The sequence below is a fragment of the Mustela nigripes genome, chromosome X, assembly GCF_022355385.1.
Source record: "Mustela nigripes isolate SB6536 chromosome X, MUSNIG.SB6536, whole genome shotgun sequence".
Classification (NCBI taxonomy): Eukaryota; Metazoa; Chordata; class Mammalia; order Carnivora; family Mustelidae; genus Mustela; species Mustela nigripes.
The window spans coordinates 114,836,535-114,844,933 of NC_081575.1; positions in this window are offsets into that span (position 1 = coordinate 114,836,535).

The following is an 8,399-nucleotide window of genomic DNA, read 5'->3' on the forward strand; positions in this document are numbered from 1 at the left end:
ACCACCGCGCCCCCTCTGATATGCTAATGAAGAAACCCAGGGTTTTGTGTGGCTGAAAAGGCTTTCAGGCACCATCAGTGGGTCAACAATCCGGTGACTCCGCAGGACTGTGTGAGAGGTTCCCCTTCCCAGGGCTCTTCCTCGGCACCTTTTCTATGAATGTGCATGGGCTTAAGGAAGGGCCATTAACCATCTGGCTGCTGGAGGAAGGGACAGAAAATTAAACAGCAAGAGCGCACACCTTGAAAACTGCCAAGTGACACGTGACTGTCTAGCCCACTCTGGGGTGAGGCCATAAACCAATGGCCTGGGTCTGAAAATGACCCGTTGGCAGCAGCCCGTAGTGAAACTTTGATGAGAAAAATCTGTGCAAGCTCTGACTCCATCATGCCTGGTTCTTCATGTAAATCTAACCCATGTGACTGCCAAGGTTTAAAAATACCTTCTGTAGGCGTTCAGAATCATAAGGTCACAGAATTATGAAATGTTAAGTGGCAGAAGTATTTTCTTTTTTTCTCTCTTGGCAGGGTTGTTTGCTCATCCCAAGTCTTCAATATTTATTCATTGGATTGAAATCAACAGGTTTAAAAGGAATCTTGCATGGATTCTTTTTCTAGAAGTGTCTCTACTTTCTAGAATTATTTAATGATCATTGCGTCTTTATCCAGACCAAGTAATGCCAAAGGTTTGGTTGTTTCTGGTTTTTTGGTTTTTTTTTTTTTAACAAATTTATTTAAATTTTTAAAAGATGTCTCCATGCCCAGTACGGAGCCCAATGCGGGGCTGGAACTCACGACCCTGAGAGTAAGACACAAGCTGAGATCAAGAATCAGACCCTTAACCGACTGATCCACCCAGGTGCCATCAAAGGTTTTTTAAAATCCAAATAAATTCACACTCATAGGGGCCACCTGGGTGGCTCAGTGGGTTAAGCCTCTGCCTTCAGCCCAGGATATGATCTCAGGGTCCTGGGATCGAGCCCTGCATTGGGCTCTCTGCTCAGCGGGGAGCCTGCTTCCCTCTCTCTCTGCCTACTTGTGATCTCTCTCTCTCTCTCTCTAATAAATAAATAAAATCTTAAAAAAAAAAAATTCACACTCATAAAGTTTCCCTCACTCCTCCTTTCAAATTCTAAAAATTTCTACTAATACTGTTAACTATTGCACAGAAATACTGCTTTTCTCCTTTAAAACCTGGATTGTCCGCTGCCAAGATTTATTCATTGATCAAAGATTTATTGTGGTGTCAGATAGTCTAAAGGCCATGAAAACTCAAAGAAGAGTACGATATAGTTTCTGACCTGAGGAAAAACATAGTGACATTAAAGGGACAGTATGTAAAACCATAAAGTCAGTACATGATGAAGCAGTGTATGTGGTGTTTCCGGCTCATAGAAGAGGGGTAGTCAGGGGAACTCAAGGAGGGCTTCCCGGAGGAGGGGAAGCTGTGTGCCAGATACTGTGTTAGGCGGTGAGGGAAAAGGAAAGGAAGTGTAAGTGACATCTCTGGGGTCTGCCATAGAGACAAACTACCCTTTAGAGAGAGTCAGAAATCGGCCAGGGAAGAAACACTGTGCAGCTGTAATGCTAAGCTGATCCTCTCTGTTGCTGTTGCCTTTTTTTGGTTTGGTTTTTTACGATTTAATATTTGTTTGGGATATTTCTGTTTCACTGATAGAAGAGTTGAAATCCTCAGAGGAGAGCACTGAATTCCCCCTTTATTTCCTTCCTTACTCTTCGTGACTATCAACCCATCAGATATAAGCTTTAAGCGCATTTATCTTCTATCCCAACCAAGAGCCTGAAGTTACCAGATCTGTTCATTCTGCCGGGAAGAGAAAAGGCAGATGTTCCTCTCCCAAGGAGGTGCCATCAGTTTCATGGAAATGTGGGTGGTTGGACTCCTGTGATGTTAAATGTGTCTATCATGCCGCCTTCATTCATTAGCTAGTTGGCGAATTCCTTTGCTGGAGATGTGGGTGCCCGCACAGTGCTAGCCTTCCGTGATATAAAGAGGACCAGAGCCCCTCCTTGACCTTGAGGAGCTCTGCCATGCGCATAAGGACACGCGTGCAAATGACTCTGAACTGAATCAGAAGATCAAGAGTGAGCGAGTTTTCCCAGTGAAGAAGTTAGAGAAATAGCATTCGTAGCAAAGGAAACAGCACAGGGAAAGCCATGAATGTGGAAGAGTGTAGTGGTCTTTCTATCCAGTGGTGAGCTCTACACGGGAGATGGAGGGGCACAGGCGGCTCTGGAAGGGACAGCTGGGGTTATGTCGTGAACCATCTTAAATGCCACACTAATCTGGTCCAAGAAGCAGTGAGGTGCTAGCAGGGGCAGGTAAGCATGAGAATGTCACCAGAGCTCTCCAGTTGAACAGGGCTGTCCTACAGAACTCCCTGCCATGGCCAGAATGTTCTCCAGTGGCATTAAAATATTGTAGCCACTAGCCGTGCCTGACTCCTGAGCACCCGAAATGTGGCTTGTGTGACTGAGAAACTGAATTTCTATTTTTATCTCCTTCATATTCATTTAAGCTGAAGTCTACCAAGGCACGTGTGACTGGTGGCTGGAGGCAGCAACGTTGGAGTCCCCAAAGGGGAAAGTTATCCCGGGAGCAGCAGGGAATGGAGGTGAGGTGGCTTCCTATGGGAACAAGTGACTCCATTAGAGAGGGAATGCATGGTCCTCTTTTTCTTTCAGAGATAGATCTCTAATGTTATATAAACAATCTTGATTTTGGATTTGTATATTCAATATATAGACCAATGTATTATAGGGTCGACACAGTCTGTATGTCTGCAATGGGGAGAAAAGGTATGTCAGCGTAGAGTTATGGACGGCACCACTGACCCCACCTTGAAGCTGAGGATGGGACAGTGAACAGTTCTTTCATTCCCTAGATTTTTATTTTGGAGAGCAGAACCTCCCCCCACCTCCATTCCCCGAGCCACACCATCAGTGTGGTCATCAGTGAGCTACGCTTTGCACACAGTGTCCAAGACAGTGATTCGTGAGGTGGGGGATGGAGCGGGGGGACGATTTTGTCCCTCATGGGACATTTGACATCTGGCAATATTTGGAGACATTTTTGGTTGTCACCACAGGAAGAGGGGATGTTACTGGCCTCCTGTCGGTACAGCCCAGAGATGCTGCTAAATATCTTATAGCGCACAGGACAGCCTCTCCCCCAGCACAGAAGGATCTGGCCCAAAACACCCTCGGCACTATGGTGGAGAAATCCTGGTCTAGGGCAGTACTTCTCAGCCCTCAGTGTCCACTAGCATCACTTGGGAAACTTTAAAAAGTATCCCAATGCCCTGGGCCTTCCCTAGGCCACCTGAATCTGAAACTAACACGCAGCCAGAGTTGAGAACTCCTTCACCATCCTAAACTGCTAAATACCTAATTCCTAAAAACACCCATTTTGTGTCTCTCTCGGAGTCCTCTACATCGCCATCATCCCCGTGGACAGCCGCCATGTTGCCTTGCCTATTTGTCACTGTGGGGCTCCTGAGACCTGTCAGACAAAGATAGGTTTGGGTTTTGCCTATCAAGTGAAAGGGCATTAGAGGGGCTTCTCTGGTAAACCACGCCATAGAGTGCTTCCTGCCCAGCAGGGGAAACCCAGAGTTAAACACGGCTAACAGGAAAGCTAGTGGAGGGAGATCATTAGCAACTATTAGTACTTTTGGTGGCTTTATTCCCTCTGTGGGATTACTCAGTAGCAGGAAAGGCTGGCCTTATCTCGAGTTAAGCTGTCTAGCTTAATGAAGTGGAAAAGAACAACAGTTGTTTTCACATTTTTTTTTAAGGTGGAGGAAACACATTTTGAAGCTGCCCTTGTTAATTCGTTGAAATGTCGTCGCAAAGATGTTTCAATGGAAGAAAAAATTTTTTCGTGGTTTTTGTGAGAGATCAAAACACTTTCCCTACATCATCCTTTAATTGTCAGGAGACAGGAACTTTTCTTGTTTCATTTAAGGCTAACAGCTTGGGGAGAAAAATTCAGAGGCCTTAGTTCTCTGCAAATTCTCTGGATGGCGGGCTGTACCCATCTCTTGACGGCTGACATTTGGGACTGGACACTGGCATCCGTGGGCTGTCCCAGCAGCATCCCTGGTCTCCACCCCCTAGATACAGGTAATGCCCCTAGTGAAAACAGCCCAAACTGTCTCTAAACACTGCCCCGCAGGGGGAGGGGGGGTGGGACACGGTGCAAAGTCGCCCCCAGTTCAGAATCTCTGTTGGCGACTTACCAGCTTCTAGCCAATAATTCCAACCGGAGACTGCTGCGGGGCGTTGCCGAGGGAGGAGGTGAGGGAGAGATTTGGTCTGTGGGGACTGGGAGGAAACGACAAGAGATTCTAGACCAGCTAAATCCACGCTCTAGTCCCGGCAAGAAGGGCTGATTGCCTAGGTAGGGATTTTAGCAGCAGGAATGAGAGGTGGTCCAAGGGGGACAGCAGGCCCCAAATGGAGTCACTTGTGTGAAGCCCACGTCACCAAACGGAGATGTTATCACTCGGCTTACTGCCAGTTTCAGCCTGTCCTGGGAACGGTATCCCAAGCAGGTCAACCTGGAAAAACCCGGCCAGCACTGAGGAGGTCCCGGACCTGACGGAATCCTGCTGTCTCCCCCAAAGGCAGGTGACTGCCTGAAGCAATCCATTCCTCCCCAGGAACTTCCTTGTCCCGCCCCCTTCTGCCTACGAGAGAGTTCTTTCATACTGTGCAGCTCTCGGAGGTCCATTCTATTTGCTAGAACGGATGCTGCTTATTCAATGAGTCATGAATATCCGTGAATAAAGTCAATAGGGTCTTTTAAATTTCCTCAGCTGAATTTCATTTTTCAATAGAGGAGCGGATGGTTTGGAGGAATGTTCTGAGAGAGCCACCAGGGCCAGTCGATGGTCTGCAAATGGGGTGTGTGGAAAAGAGGACTCCAGATGGCTCTGAGGTTGCTGGCCCTCAGGGCCACCATGCACGGGGAAGTGGGCTGTGAGAGGAGAGGCTGGTGGTACCCAGGCAGGGCCAGGGAGAAGGTGGGCCAGGAAGTCCTGTTATGAGCCCATTCGTTTTGAGATCCTGCTAGATCATCTGGCAGAGACCACGAGGGGGCAATTGGGTGTCAGAGACTCAGAATTCAGGAGGGAGGAGTTGGGGAAACAGATTTGGTCAGATTGGAGCTGGTGTGATGCTATGGGGAAGCAAGTGTAGACAGGGAGAAAAATCGAGAACTTCTTAGACTTGGCAGCTCTCATTTCAAGCTCTGGTTTTCGACTCCCGCTGCCCCAGCAGATAAGAGGCAGCCGATTACAAGGGGGAAGAGGCTAGTGGGGTTTCGCGTAGCCAGATTTAGCCGGAAGCCCTGTTATGTATGAATTTCAGACAAGCAAGGGCTAACTTTCAACTAAGTATGTTTAGGACATACATATTTCATCTGGCACCCCTAAACAGAGGCCAGGACACCAGAGAAAGATGGCAATGGGCAATGTTTGATGGCCGAATGTATCCCTTGAGACGGAGCAACTGAAAGAGTGCTTGATTTCTTCTTCATAGAAGAGGCATCAGCATCACTGAGATGCTGAAAAAACAGAAATGCAGACTCTCAGACCCTGCCCAGATCGCTGAATCAGAATCTGCATTTTACGAGGAGCTCTGGGTGACTGGTCTGTGCACTGAAGTTTGAGAAATGGTATATGGCGCTATCTGGAAAACGGCCCCAGAAAATCCCAGTATGGAGCAACGTTAAGGACGTGTAGGACTCCAGTGTGCATGAAAACATAGGAGACTTACAATGATTCCATCTTCCCTTGTATAATGCCATGATTGTGCAAGTATTCTTGCATATACCTGCGCAGGAAGGTTTGTGCTCTGTCATATTACCGTTCTATAGGAAGCTTAGTACACAGAGGGGGCCGGGCTTCCCTAACCCTCTCGCTTAACCCAAGGTTGTGGGTCCCTCTCCTGCATCCAGCACAGCCATGCTAGAACGCCCCAGGCAATGGGGCTTCCCGCCTTTGCTACTGTTCCCGGTTCTGCAAGTTTTCGCCACCGAATGCTGCTCCAACCATGTCTCTGCGGGTTCATTAGCTACGTCCCTGGATGACCGGCGACAAAACTAGTTGCTACCAATCCCTGAGTGCCCGCCCTATCAAATAGAGACTATTCTCACTTCTAGGACGATAAAACAGAAGCATTCTCCCTTCAAGTGCAAGCAGGGGATGAAAGAACAGAGGCGCAAGTCACGAAGACCAGAACTCAGTTCCCTCTGCGCATCAGAGGGGGAAAGCTGGGCCAGCATCTAGGGGGCTTATGGGGAAAACGAACTACGTTAATCTGGTCATTTACTCGGTCCAACTCGTAAGTGGCAAAAGTAGCACTCCATGCAAGCTGTGGTGCCTGCAAACGTCCTACCACCCTTCTAGATCAGAGATCCCCTCCTTGGGTTGCACGTGGCAATCATTGGGGGGAGATTTTAATCTCATTGCCAGGCCACGCTGTGGACTGATTACCAAAATCTCTGGAGGGTGACTTTAGGGTGGAGAAGCACTTCTCTACATTCCATGGTCAGTGGCGTCCTCCAGCCTAAGGCCACATACACGGCTTTCTTCCTCAAATCTGCATTCAGCATAAATGAACCAGCCAGGCCAGAGAAGGGTGACTCTATAATTACCTGAAATTTACACCACGGTCCTGTGATTTTACATGAGACGAAGAGACCAGCTTTTCCCTAAACACTCAAATCCTACCCCCATCCCTTTACACGAGACAAGACAGTAGCTCAAGTTTCTCTTTCTAGAGGAATCTCCGACCAGAACTCACTGTGCCAGCGAAGCTTTCAGAATCCCATGTGTGCGCTTCTATTTAAAAGTTGTCTGTCTACAAATGCTCGAGGGAACAGACAATCTGCTTTCTCCTTCAATTTTAGTCAGTTTGTTCTGGAAATAAACGTCCAGGTTTTGTGTGACAAGTGGAGACAGGACCTTGCAGAAAAAAGGCCTGGGACCAGACTCGCTGGGAACAAAGTTGCTCTCAGCCCACAGGAACCAGTACATCTGATGGGACACTTAAGTACCAAAGGACAGAACTGTAGGACCAGTTGGAATATAAACATATACTCAGTCAACAGTGCCCTGAGCAACCGCCGGGTCCCCTCCTTCCACGGTCACCGCACTAGCCTCCCGCAATCCGGCCGCCATGGCCCAGCAAGGGTCCTCAGGGTAGCTCAGCTCAAGGGCCATCCTGTTCAAATTGCTCATACCTTGTGCTGCATGGTGGTTACAGCTGCCAACAGCACCAGTAGGTAAAGGTCACGCTGTGGCATCAAGCGTCCTGGGTTTCCACTGGCTCCGCCAGGCTACACGCCTCGTCACAAGGGCTTTGTTTCCTCAGCTGCAAAACATGAAGTTTCAAGAAACTAGGAAGTGTTTCGGGGCATTATTATTATTATTGTCTGAAGAGCTCCTGGTATTCACAGATCTCCTCTTTGCTTTTCTGTTTCTTCCCACTTTGCCCTGTTGGGCAGATTCAATACACTCGGGTCTTTTTGTCCTATGGCCACAAATGACAGACTTCTTGTTTCCACGTGACAGGTAGCTTCTCTTTCATTAGCGCCCTCAAACTCTGTGTGTCATGGTCAGTTGCTGTCCTCCTACCTCAGGACCCCCTCACTACCCGCCAGGAGCTGGAGTTCAAGTTTCACTGCTTTGTCTTCCTAGCTGTGTGTTGCTACATTGGACGACACAGGAACAGGCCACCGATCTGAGTGCAGACCGACCTTAGTGTACGTGTTAGTCATCTATTGCTGTGTAACAAATCACCCTAAAATATAACAAGTTAAAATAACCATGATTATGATTTTACACTTTCTGCAGGTCAGGAATCTGGGAGTGGCTCAGCTGGGTCCCTCGCAAGCTGTGCTCAAGGTGTTGGCTGGGAGCTATAGTCATCTCAAGGCTCAGGAGCTTGTGGGCATGATTCAGTTCCTTATGTACTATGAGACTGAAGGCCTCAGCTCCTTGCTGGATTTTGGCCAGAGGTCTTTCTTTGTTCTTTGTTTCACAGGTCTCTCGTAGGCCAGTTTGCAACATGTCATCTGGCTCCATCAGGGAAGCAAGCAAGAAGAGCCAGAATAAAAGCAAAGTTGAAGCGATGATCTTTAGAACTTAATCTTGGAAGCCATATCCTATCGCTTGCTCCATATTCTATTTGCCAAGAGGAGGTCACTAGGTCTGGCTGCCACGCAAAGGGAGGGGACTACACAAGGTAAGACTACTGATACAGGAGAGACTTTAGGGTTCAAAGTCCATAGCCAAGAAAGAATGCTTGAGGCATCTTTGGTGCAAAAAGGTGGTTTTATTAAAGCACAGGGACAGGACCCATGGGTAGAAA